This window comes from Delphinapterus leucas, chromosome 17 (genome assembly GCF_059928025.1).
Source record: "Delphinapterus leucas isolate spDelLeu-1000000601 "Yukka" chromosome 17, BTC_Dleu_Yukka2, whole genome shotgun sequence".
NCBI classification, from domain to species: Eukaryota; Metazoa; Chordata; class Mammalia; order Artiodactyla; family Monodontidae; genus Delphinapterus; species Delphinapterus leucas.
The window spans coordinates 56,927,769-56,940,861 of record NC_143145.1 but is presented as its reverse complement, the minus strand read 5'-3'; the positions used below and the strand labels follow the sequence as shown (position 1 = coordinate 56,940,861).

Sequence of the window (13,093 nt, the reverse complement as noted above, 5' to 3'; positions counted from 1 at the left end):
CTTTCTTATTTTTCAGTTCTCATATAAAATATCACCACCTTTTTTTTTTTGCGGTACGCGAGCCTCTCACTGTTGTGGCCTCTCCCGTTGCGGAGCACAGACTCCGGACGCGCAGGCTCAGCGGCCATGGCTCACGGGCCCAGCCGCTCCGCGGCATGTGGGATCTTCCCAGACCGGGGCACGAAACCGTGTCCCCTGCATTGGCAGGCGGACTCTCAACCACTGCGCCACTAGCGAAGGCTAAAATGTCACCACCTTCGAGAGACCTTCCCTGTCTGAAAAGTTTCTTATTATCCCCAAGTCCCTTTCTGTCACATTACCCTGTATTACTTTCCTCATGGTACTGTGAACAATAATCAATATCAAGGTTGCAATGAACAAAGAGCTTTATTTGGGGGTCTTGGTAATTGCAATTTGGGAGATACAGACTTGAGTAAAACCGGAAGAGTGTTTCTGGAAAGAGAAAGAGACAGGGGCTTATAAAGGCAGAAACTACGAGGTGGTTAAAGTTGTCTGGCAAGAATTATGGTTGATTCTGATGCAGAAAAGAAGATACTTGTTCTTAATGGATAGGCTATCACAAGGGTCTAATAAGTATCTTGATTTTCATGAACATTGGGCAGATGTTCTGGATGTGCCTGTTAAGATTCCACCTGAGCTGAGATGTACATGAGTCACACTTCCTCAGTGGACTCCTGGCTCCATTTTAGAAAGCTCTTTTAGCAATACTGACTCCATTTTGATTTCCCTTTCACAGTACTTATGGCTATCTGAAATCATTTTGCTTCTTTTAAATAACTTATTATTTGTTCTCCCTCTAGGGTAGAAGCTTCTGTCTGTCACTGTTTTATCACAAGTCTCTATAGAACAATGTTTATAGAACAATGTTTGGCACATAACAGGCACCCAGGAGGTGTTGAATAAAGGAATGAATCTTCACTTGCACTGATACGATTACTTAAAAGTGTTTACTTTGCATTTTTTTGGATTAAAAGAAAAGTTTGGCTTAGAAAAGTCTATATTTCTTCTTTGGTTCATTTTTCCATTTCTTCTGTAATTAAAAAAGTTATCTTTTGCCCATTTTTCTATTTTTAAGGACAATTATACTTAAGATACTAACCCTTGTTTTTGAATGTCAGGTTTGTGGCAAATATTTTTTCCCATGTGTTTGCCTGTTGATTTTGTCCCTGTTTTTTTGGACAGAAATTCAAACTTCAAGCAGTCAGATGGAGCAATATTTTCCGTAGTAGTTTAATCTCAAGCAGCATCAAGTCGCAGTCAAGTAGGGCACTTAGAGGTTACTCTGAATCTGGGCAAATAGGCCAATTACTTAGCTATCAAATCTCCAGTTAGTCATATTTTTCTCACTTGCGAAATGGGGATCATGGCACTAATCCGTTACAAAATTGTGAGGATTAAATGAAATTAAGAATATCAAATGACTCCGATAGTTGCACATTGAAAGCGCTCTAGATAAGAATGGTTAGTAGTTAGCATTTCACTACTTTCATGCTGAAGCTGGTTCTTTCCTGGTTCAGCTTGTGGTATAAATTTTCTCAAATATAACTTCTTTTATTTTCAGGAACTTATTTTGGTGCACCAAATAACTTACTTAAACGCCTTAAGTAAACTTGGAGTTTTCGGTAAGCGAGCGATCTACTACCCCTGAAGCATCAACCTACTGGAACAGATCAGTGTCTACGAGCTCTGGGCAGGCAGTGGCCGGGATAGGCGGAGCCGGCCTCAGCCCTGCCCCGCCCCTCCCGTCAGCCGGATCCGCCCCAGGTTTCCGTGAATCCCAGGCGGCCGGGAGGTTCCGCGGTGTGTGCCTGCCTGGTCTCTACCTTGGAGCGACTTCTACACCTTAGACGGAGAAGTGAGTGCGGACTTCTTTCTGTTTCGGGCCCGGAGTGGCGGGCCACCCGCAACCCACCGATCCCCTGGGGCAGGAGAAGAGTCCGGGTCGGGAGAATCGGGCCCGCAGGCTCCGCGCGACTCGGCCCGCCCTGACCTCGCGCTGTAAGTGCATCCTGGGCTACCCGCGGCCAGGGATAGGCCGGGGCGCGCGGGGCCTCTGGATCCGCTGGACCCGAGATCGGCGGCCTGCCGAGACCCAGGGTTGCCCCGCGCCTCCCGGTGTAGCCAGAGTTCCGGGCTCAGCTCCGGGCCGCGAGGCGCCTCTTGGACCTGGTGCTAGTGCACCTGGGCGGGCGGTGCCCGGGATCCTCCAGGCGGGGAGTCAGGCCTGCGGCCCAGGGAAGGGGGACACGCCCAGAAATTGCCGCAGCTCCTAGCCCGGAGAGGTAACTGGGTCACGCGTCCCTCTCTGCCTTAGCGAATACCCAGAGGAATGGGGTGGGCCTCAGAGTAGGCGATGGTTCCAGGGGAAGCTGCTAGGTAGGTGGGGTGGGCAAAGGTGATTCTTGATTTTGGTGTAAAGCAGGAGGTTGCGAGGTGTCGTATCCTAACGGCTCCAGTTCAGGCTCCAGCTACGAATTTCTTCTGTTTGGGGCTCACCGCAACCAGGGACGTGGAGGAAGTGCGGTTACATTAGTTTTGCAGTGCCGGAACCTCTGGGAGACCGAGCAAGCCTACCACTGACGTTGTGCTTGATGATGATCCACAATTTTTGCTTATCCTTGGTGTTATCTTTTCGTGGCTGCCTCTATAACTGATAATCAAACAGAAGGAAGGGCGGGATTGAACGCAGTGAGTATTGATTACAGTATCCCACAAGCACTGCCCGACAACTTTTATATATGTTAGCTCATTTAGTGCTCACAGCCGCCAACTTAAGTGGTATTGCTATTCCATTTCACACTCGAGGAAACTCAGATTGAATAATTTACCAAACTGCACAAATGGTAAGTGGTAGCATTAGAGTTGAAATTCACATCTGTATGATTTCTGAGCACAGGCTTTATGGCTTAATGTAAAGAACATTATTACTCTTTGGGATAAGATGGATACCTAGGTATGAGATCTATACGTTGAGATTTGTTAGCTGTATGACCTTGGGCAGGTTACTTAATTTTTTAGGGCCTGTTTCTGCATTTGTAAAATGGAGATAAAATACCTCCTATGTCATAGGGTTGTTATAAAGATTAAAAAAGATCATTTTTGGACTACACTTAGCAAAGTGTCAGGCACATAGTGGTAAGCTATATATAGCTACATATATCCTGCTGTTGTCATTAATTGAGGACAGCAAACTCCAGCTCTTAGTGCTGCCAGCTAGAGCCAAACACAATTTGTGTGGGCCTAGAGCATAGGTAGAGGGAGGCAGAAAAGGATAAGAAAAGAATGGAGAACTAAGAACAGATGACATGTATGATGGCAATTATAGGCACATCAATAGATTAATCTATGGTACCCAGGGCCACTCTTTTGCCTTTGTGAGAATTTTTAATAAGGCAGTTCCTTTTAGCTGATGAATTGGAGAAATGCATCCCACTCTGGGCTGAAAACATTCTGAGAGGTAGGTGTCTGGGACTGGACCATGCTGAGGCTCTCTGCCTCTGAGGGGGAGCTGCATTTCAGCACTGCACAGCATTCAGCACAGTGCCTGGCATAACCCCACAGTCAAGTGTGCAGTTCTCTTTCAGGATTTCTTCTCTCAGATTGAGCCCCTAAGAAAGGAGAAGGACAGGAGATTTCAGGACGGGGGAAACAAAATGGTTTTTTGCCTTTTAAGGGTTGCTTAATGACTGAACACCTCTCCTAATTTTACCTATAGCTGTGAACACTTTATAGACAATGGTCTTCATTTCCACATAAATTTAAGGCAACCTAAGTATTACGTATTTTTATATACTCTTTACAGTGGTATCACTCTTGCCCTGAATATTTCCTTTGTAGCCTGGGTTCAGATACCCAATTCATACTGTACCCTAACTCCTGTCAATTTTTGGTATAGCTTTAGACATAGTGTTCCTTGCCCTCTTTCTTTCTTGGTGATTACTGTGCTTTCTTCTTACTATTAGAGTTTTCTTTTCTCTTTCTTTTTCAAAACTTTCTTTAGCCAGTGATGTATTATGTTAGAAAGTATGCCTGTCAGCAAAACCAAGAGAGTTAGTGTAGGATGTGAAATATGATTAAATAACATTTGACCTTCAAGGATTTGTGACTAGCCACCACTGCTCATCAAAAGCATGATCTTTTAGGTGGATCTTTTAGCAGGGATAAATACTACTTTCATTGGTGGCACTCAACAAGTTTGAAGAGTCCAAACTTGGCCATTCCTTTAATGTACCCATTATTACCTACAGGCCAGCTTCCTTCCCACCAATATTTTCCCTTTCTGTTCTTACTTACCTTATAAGGATTGCTAATCGGGTTAAAGTCCAAACAATTAGGTAGAATACTTGGTAAAAGATTTATTAAAAGACTGGCTAGAAGGAGGTTTAAATTAGCACCTAAAAGTAAAGTATCATAGATTTTATTTGACTACATTATTTAAGTTTCTAATATGATGATCGAAGGCAGACATTATGTATATGTTTTATTTATTTATTTATTTATTCAATTGAAGTATTACAATATGATGAAGTGCTACTAAATTGAAGTACTACAATACTATGTTAGTTCTAGGTGCAACAGTGATTTGATATTTTTATACTTTACAGAATGATCACCACTCTACTTTTTGATAAGATTATGATAACTACATTTAAGCCAGTTATGCTGGTTTAAATATATTTGAGGAAGCTGTGGGGGCAGGGTATTGGGATTCTTTTGGAGAGACTGTTTATTCTTTTAATATATAACAGCTTATGAGTATGCAATCATAATTTTTAAAAAGACATTAAAATAGTCAATGTAATAGTCAAATTTACCAATATAAATTAGATGGATAGCATACTAACACTGTTTCTCCATGAAAAATGTGACATACTGCTTATTAATCTTGGCAAATAATTTTGAAATATCCTCTTACCAAGTGGATGTATTACGTCTGGTTCCTGTGAAAATTACCAAAGCAGCAGTGTGGTTGCAATATGCATTCTCATCAGGCTACTTGAATACTCTGAGCATTTAGTTTACCATGCCTCTAGACCCTAAGGTGATAGTGGACGTTAAAATAGATATCTGCAACTGTAAGGAGAAATTTATCTGCTCCCTCTCCCCCCTTTCTTGGTATTTGGCTTACTTTATAAAAATACACAACTTAAATACATATGACACTCTCTATATTAGACAAACAACTGTTAGATTTAATATTTTCAGTTATTTCAACTGAAAGCAAATATGTAAATTACATCTTAAGAGCAAAGGGTTTCTTTAGAGATTCTGCGTTCCTGGTCCACAGGAAGAGCACCCCTTGAGCGATCCATGCAGGAAGCTCACCCAAACCTCCAACTTTCCAACAGGTCATTTCACTATTAGGGCCTTTATCGCATGGCTTCATAATGCACTGCTTGTTAGACACAATCTAACTTATCCACACCCCAAGTTTAAGCTTTTGTCTTCCCTAGAAACGCTTAATGGAAAAACCAATGTACAATCTGCTTAGGGGTCAGAATTTTTTAAAAAGAAGGGAAAATTTTAAAAAGTATTTTTCAATGGTATTGTCAAAATAAGTCGATAAAATACTAAAATGACACTTCACCTTCAATACTTCTTGCTCCCCTTCTGTGCTTTGTTTTTCTCTTTAGCCCTTACCATCACCTATCATACTATATATCTCCCTACAGTGTAACCACATGAGGGCAGGGATATTTGTCTGTTTTGTTCATTGTTGACTCCTAATCCCTTAGAACAGTGTCTGACACACAGGCATTCTGTAAGTATTTGTTGAATGAGTGTTGAGTGAATGAATAGTACTATTAAACTGTTCATGATTAGGAAATATAAAGCGATTTGCCAGAAAGTTAAAAACAGCTGGAATGTGTATGCTAAGCAACCATAAAATGAATATTCTTGAAATCAGGAAATGTATAAACATCTCAACAGTTCTTTCTCAACATACAAACTTTTAAACCCTGAGGACAAACCAAGCTTTTAAACTCTGTAATTGTTGCAGTTTTAAGTGGAAAGAATTTTCATGTCATTGTTCACCATGAACTAGAGAGGAGCATGTAGTATTAAAATGTGAAATGCCTGTCTTGCCCAATTAGATAGTACATGTGCCCAGCTGAGAAGAGGAGGGAGCCAAGTTTTAGAAAGCATTCTTTCAGAGTTGGGCATAGTTGGATAATAAGGGTAGGTGAGACGTTCTGATTTCTGGTCCAACATCTGGGAGATTGCAGAAGGTGGGAAGTTCTTAAAATGCCCTGAGGGGAATGAGAACCCCAAGGGAATTCAATCTGAGCAGGTTGCTGTGCCTTAATATAATGTCTAACTGCCTGCTGCACAGCTGGCCAGCAGATTTACTGAGTCTTTATTGTAACTTAACAAAATTTTCAATTGAGCATCCTGGAATTTTTTCCTAGGGGATGCAGCTCTGATTTTTATCAAGGCAGTTTTTGGTAAAAGATGATTCACTTAAGTAGGTGAGGTATGTACTGTGTAGCTAACTCTGCCAAGATGCATGTTTCGTAAGGTGAGGCAATGCTGAGATGTCACTTTTTTTGCACAGGCTCCGGATGCGCAGCCTCAGCGGCCACGGCCCACGGGCCCAGCCGCTCCGCGGCATGTGGGATCCCCCCGGACCGGAGCACGAACCCGTGTCCCCTGCACCGGCAGTCCGATTCTCAACCACTGCGCCACCAGGGAAGCCCACTGCTTCTAACTTTTATTAACACATCACTCAGTGCACCTATGATGAACTGTTCATTTGATACGCTTGAAAATATAATCAGTTACATTTCTAAAATGTATATACAGCAGCCAAGGGATTAGTAAAGCAGTATAACCTGAAACACATGTTAAGTAAATTCTGTAGCCTGCTATGAATCATAGAACAGGTGAGATTTCATAGAGAAATCAAGGAAGGGGCCTTAGTTGATTGCTTACTTTGTAGCAATGAGGACAGGGTAGAACTGCACTTACTCCTTGTGTTCAAGGAAAGAAAAGAGTGATCAAGTGTCAACACTTTCATATTAACTCCTGCTGTCTCCAATTCTGCATGTTCAGGTATCAGCAATAGATCTATTTAGATTTTGTTCAGTATAACTGAAGAATCTGGAAATTCATTTAAAAAACACACGGTGGCCAAAAGCTGATTCCCTTTGCTGCCATGATATGAGCTGAGAGTTTAATAATGTGAAATTCCATGGATGGTAGTAAAATTTACTTCCTTACTATGCTGCCTGTACCTAATAGACTGGGCCCTCTGTTTTGTTTGTTGATATGCATTATTTTTTCCAGTCATGTTGGGTTGGGGGATTGAATAACAATTTCAAGCAAAGGTACCTCCTTCAGTGGGAGAGTAACTGAATAAATATTTTTTTCAGATACAACTTTTTCAATAGTGGGAGATAGAGGCTGAGTTTGGAAAACTTTATCCTTTTCCTTTTATTTCTCTCCTTGGTTATTATAAACTTTCTCTTCCCCCCTTTTAAAAAGTTTTTTTTCCTACTCCTTAACTACCAGTTCCTAAACAAGTGTCATGTTCACTGTAATTAAATTAAGGTCATAGAACACTAACTGGAAGCAGCCTTACAGGTTAAAGTGATTGACTCACTCTTAGATTTAACGATTGAAAAACCCTGAGGCCTAGAGAAGCTGCAGCATTTACCCATCTATGGTGTGACTGACACAGAACTGTAGTCCAGTTTTTCTGACTCCTGAGCCAGTGACCTCTTGTGGTCCCTTTTGCACATTGAAAAGAAAGCATGCCCCTTTCTCTGTTTTTTGTGCTTCTGTATTTGACCTAATTCCCTATGCCCATCTCTAGTATCCCATGGTTGGGATTAAGTAACAATGTGGGCATCACTGTCTTCTGAATACTGGTCAAACCTAGTGTAATTTTCTTTATTGTAAGTTTTTCGATACCAGAGTCTTGGATATTAAGTGTGGTGTATTCCTGAGAATTAGTTTTGCTCCCTTAAGATGGTCTAGCAGTGTGCTCAGAGAACACTGAGATCCAGTGACCCACATGTAGATCTGTGTGTGTGGAGACTGTCTAGCACAGAGCAAATACTTTCTTAGCCTTAAGTAATTTACAATCTAATGGGCTCTCTTGAAGAGGAACTGCTATGATGTAAATATAAACCATTCAGCTCTTATTCTGGTTACACTTGTTTAAGAAAGATAGTGATATGGGCTTCCCCGGTGGTGCAGTGGTTGAGAGTTCACCTGCTGATGCAGGGGACAAGGGTTCATGCCCCAGTCCGGGAGGATCCCACATGCCGCGGAGCGGCTGGGCCCGTGAGCCATGGCCGCTGAGCCTGCGCGTCAAGGCCACAACAGTGAGAGGCCCGCATACTGCATAAAAAAAAAAAAAAAAAAGATAGTGATTGTTATGGTATAAATATTAATCTTGTAATTTTTAAGATCCTATTCATTAAGTTGTATCAGGCTGAATATAACATTTGATATAATAAGTAAAAAGTCATAAGGAAATTAATTAGAAAATATTGCTGTTATACTAAGTAATGATTAATTAGATGCTTTAGTGCCCTCAGGGCATTCTGGCATGAGGGGAAAAAAACCTGGGTTCTTGCCCCGGCCTTGCCGCTTATTAGCTTGTTTATGTTGGGTAACTAATTTAACCTTTTTGGAGAAATTCATTTTTTTAATAGACACTATGCATTGTTTTGAAAATTAACAATGTGCTGAAAATTATGAACATGTTTTGGGGCAATCCAGATATTTTCACGCTTAGTATTATAGTTATAGCTATGATGTATTGACCTCTTACCATATAGTAGTACTCCTTAGCCTGGCCAATTGTCTAGGGTTTTTTGGTAAAGCACAGAATATAATATATTATTTGGAAGCACTTTGAAAATTGCAAAAAGCAAACCCCAAAATTATCCAGATGTATGGAAGTAACTATCTTTCCTTTTCCTCTTTCCTCACTTTCTCTGTTCCCACACTCTCTACCTTTAAGTTTAAGGGGAAAGAAAATCCAGTAGCAAGTGACAATATGAATGCAAATTCATTTGTAATGGAATATACTTTTAATCCTCGGTTTCTGAGGATTAAAAACCTCTGAGGGGCTTCCCTGGTGGCGCACTGGTTGAGAGTCTGCCTGCCGATGCAGGGGACGCGGGTTCGTGCCCCGGTCCGGGAAGATCCCACATGCTGCGGAGCGGCTGGGCCCGTGAGCCATGGCCGCTGAGCCTGCGCGTCCGGAGCCTGTGCTCCGCAACGGGAGAGGCCACAACAGTGAGAGGCCGGCGTACCGCAAAAACAAAACAGAACAAAACAAAACCTCTGAGGCCTTTTGTTGCCCTCTGTCTGCACCATACAGTTTTATACTTCTATGTATACAGAGATAGCTAGGTATTTATTTCACCTTTTTTTTTTTTTTTTTGCATCCCTCCACCCTCTGTATTTACAACGCATAGAAGATATTCAGTGTTGAGTGATTGGATCACCTGGTACACTTATAATGCGCACTAAGGTCTTCTATTGTTGTATCATGCCCCTCACCCCCATCCTTAGCATAGTAATGGGTGTACAGTAACCTCTTAATATATACACCTGTTGGTTTGACTTGGGACTTACAAGTAGTGTAGCAGCTCTTGGATTTACTGACATATTACCCTTTTCCCACTTTTTTTAGGAGGGGGATACCTATTACTGTTGTGAGCCACACAATTTGAGAAACACTGTAGGCATGTACTGCTAATGTTGCTGGGCCGCATTCCAGCTGCCCCAGGGGGACCCCAGCTCGCTTTCATTGGAAGTCATGCAGGACACACTATGGATAGCAATTAGTGAGTCATGGTATTAGAACCAGAAGAAACCTTTGAGCACATTTTAATATTGCCAAACTTCTCATTTTGTAGCTAAAGACTGATGTTTACTAAAGACATTGGTGGATGGGCACCGACTTTTCCCTCCCAACTGTTTTAGGGCAAATAATGAGTCATTGTCACTGGTCACTGGTCCCCATGCAGCAACTATGAAGTAGCTCAGATAAATAAACTCTACTGAGAGAATTTAGGACAATTACACTTATGTATAGTCAAGGCTGACTACTTTGGCAAATTCATTTTGTGTAAATCCCAGAGGCTCTTTTATTATTATTTCAAGAAGATTTTTATGAACAAGGATGAAAAAAGTGCTTTGAGTCTTACTATTTAATAATAGGCCATCAATGCTGAGACAGTCAATTAAAATATTTGACTACAATAAAATAATAATTGCTACAATTCGTAGTGTGTCGTATATGCTGAGCATGCTACAAACCTGTCATTATCAGAGGTAGCTGCTTAGGTAGGCTGGGGCAGATGTAGACAGAGCCATAAATTCTAGGTGTAGCTGATTGGACTAGGGTACACCCTGGGCAGCCAGTAACGATTTTTTTTGTTTTTTGTTTTGTTTTGTTTTTGCGGTATGTGGGCCTCTCACTGTTGTGGCCTCTCCTGTTGCGGAGCACAGGCTCCGGACACGCAGACTCAGCGGCCATGGCTCAGGGGCCCAGCTGCTCCGCAGCATGTGGGATCTTCCCGGACCGGGGCACAAACCCGTGTCCCCTGCATCGGCAGGCAGACTCTCAACCACTGCGCCACCAGGGAAGCCCTGATTTTTTTTTTTAATTAAAAGTGATAAAATCATAATGTGAATTGAAAGAAAATGGCAGTGGGAATACCAGTTGGGAGACTATTATAGTAGGCAGGTGAGAGCTACAGAAGACATGACATAGTTGTGACTGTGGGTATAGGGAAGGTTCTGCACCTCCACATTGGAGAGATTTGGGGTTATAGTAGGCAGAATCTCCTTTACTGAAGAGATCTAAGGAGTGAGTCTAAGGGAAGATGGGAAAAGAGGAAGCAGACAGGACTTGAGGATTTTCAGCTAGGGCATAGGAATAACCATATGCCTTAAATTTCACACATGAGATCCTACTTCAGATATTAGGTCTTAATTTTTAATTTCTTTGAATTATCTGTGTTATGTTGATTCAGGAAAGTTAGGGTGACTGGGAGAATGGTTCATACGCTTTCTAGGGGTTAACTGCATTTAGAAACCGAACAATTCTCCAGTAAGTAATCTATACAGTAGAGAAGCTGTTGTCTAATCCTAGAGGCTATTTCTGTCTTTTCTCTCCATCATCCTGCTCTTTGAGGAGTGAAATACATAGAATTGCTCTTTAGTTGCACATGCATTCCTCTGCCTGGCCACTCATCCCAGCCAAATCTCCTATTTTCCATACTAAAGGGTATAAAACATTTGTTTTGTTTTCTTCCATCATAAAAGAATACCTATTGCTCTTTTAAAAACTGGATATTTTAATATAATAAAAATTATCCTGTGCTGGCTAATTACTTAGAAAGGAAATGAAAAGAAAATCTTCATAAATGTGGCTATTAAGAACATTTCAGACCCAAGTGTTTATGTAATTTCTTCCATTTGCCATTCAGCCATAATGGGTTTCTAGATAAAAACGATGCTGCCCAAAGAGTCATTTTCAGGGAGGGATTGCTGCTAATAGAGGAAATTTGTGTCCCAGCTACAATGCAGTAATGTAACTGTCAGCAATTTACTAAATAATCAGGTGTGCCTGGCACGTTATTTTTGTAGCTCTTGTATGAGCATGTTTAAGGAAAAAAAATAATGCTCTTCTGATGTGTTGTGTCTCTTTGCTATGAGACTGACATTACACATAGGTATTATCTTCATTCTCTGTTCCCCATCCTTGGAAATTTGAGGGCTTTCTGGCTGCTAGTAGAGAATTCTTTACAAGTTGTTTTGTGGGAGCCTTAGAGGTCCTTGCTCATTCTAAGTCCCTCCGCAAGATACTGCATTATCCATGCAGCTTATGAGACTCTAAACTACCTTATGCAAAAGAAAAAAAATTACACAATTAACATTTATTCCATAGATTCTGTGTTAAATATGAAAAGCAAGATGCCTGGCACATGTCAGATTCGCGAATTCACTTGCAGTGTCTTTATTTTTACTGATGAGGAAATCTAGGTTCTGAAAGTAACCTATACGAGGTCACACAGCTAGCGCCAGATGCAGGATTCGACCCAGGTGTGTATTGCTCCAAATTTGATATTGTTCTGTACTGTAGTAATCTGTTACTATTAATGCAGCAGTAACTCAAACAAGGGACTTGGTGCGGGTTGGAATAATTGGGAAACATGGAATGGAATAATAAAAAATATGAAGCATGGGATAGATAGGAGAGGATCAGACCCTGGAGGCAGGTAGTCTTAAAATAAAAAAATAATAATAATAATGATAAAACAACTTTTACCATGTTCTAGTCACTGTTTAAATATATTAATTCATTTAGTCCTTACAATAACCCTATGAACAGTTATTATTTTCATTTTGTAGATGAGGAAACGGAGAGGTTAAGCTCTTGCCTAAGGTCACACGTTAAGCCAGTGGTGGGATCCAAATGAGAACTCAGCAGTCTGATTCCAGAGCCTATGAAATGAGGCAATGAAGAGGAAGGGGCCAATCAAGGGAGGATGCTTCAGGGCTGAAAACAGTAGATGTAAAATAGAGTAAAAGTAATTGTGCATAGGGACAGGGATGAAAGATATAGGTTTGGGAGTACCTTATGCCAAGTGGATGGCTGAAGCCTTGAGAGGGGTCAGGTCAAAGAAGTAAAGGTAGCCAAAGGTCAGGAGGTGACAGAGCCTAAAGGGATGCTCACAGTTTCTTGGATGGGAGGGGAAGAGGTACTAGTCAAAGGCACAGAAGAGGAGAATTAGGCATGCACAATCTAAAGGATGAAGAGATTGAGGATGAGGCCCCTGTGTCAATATGCCAGAGACTTCATGGATGTGCATAGCTTCAAAGTCCCTGGACCATTGTCTCTGTGCTTTTGAGTTTTGAGGTATCTCCCCTTTCCTACTAGTTTCTTCTTGCCTCTTATTATGTTTTTAGCACTTTTTCTTTTTTCATAAATCAAAGTGAGAAAGAATGGTGATTGTATTCACACTATTATTGCAAATACCTCTAGTATTGTATATATTTCAGAAAATAAATAACTAATCTTCTGAATTAAATTGGTGGAAGA

At 41.2% G+C, this 13,093-nt stretch overlaps 1 protein-coding gene across 9 annotated transcripts in view; it reads left to right on the top strand.

Moving 5' to 3' along the window:
* The first annotated feature begins 1,764 nt into the window (after positions 1-1,764).
* The window catches only part of CPNE3 (copine 3), a 45,824-nt gene continuing 34,495 nt past the window's right edge, over positions 1,765-13,093 (top strand). Inside the window, exons 1-3 of one of the 9 annotated variants that reach the window (XM_089898999.1) lie at positions 1,769-1,876; positions 2,444-2,709; positions 6,578-12,093. The gene's annotated coding sequence lies outside the window, so the exon portion shown is untranslated. The other 8 variants (XM_089898995.1, XM_089898996.1, XM_089899000.1 and 5 more) reach the window with 8 other exon arrangements.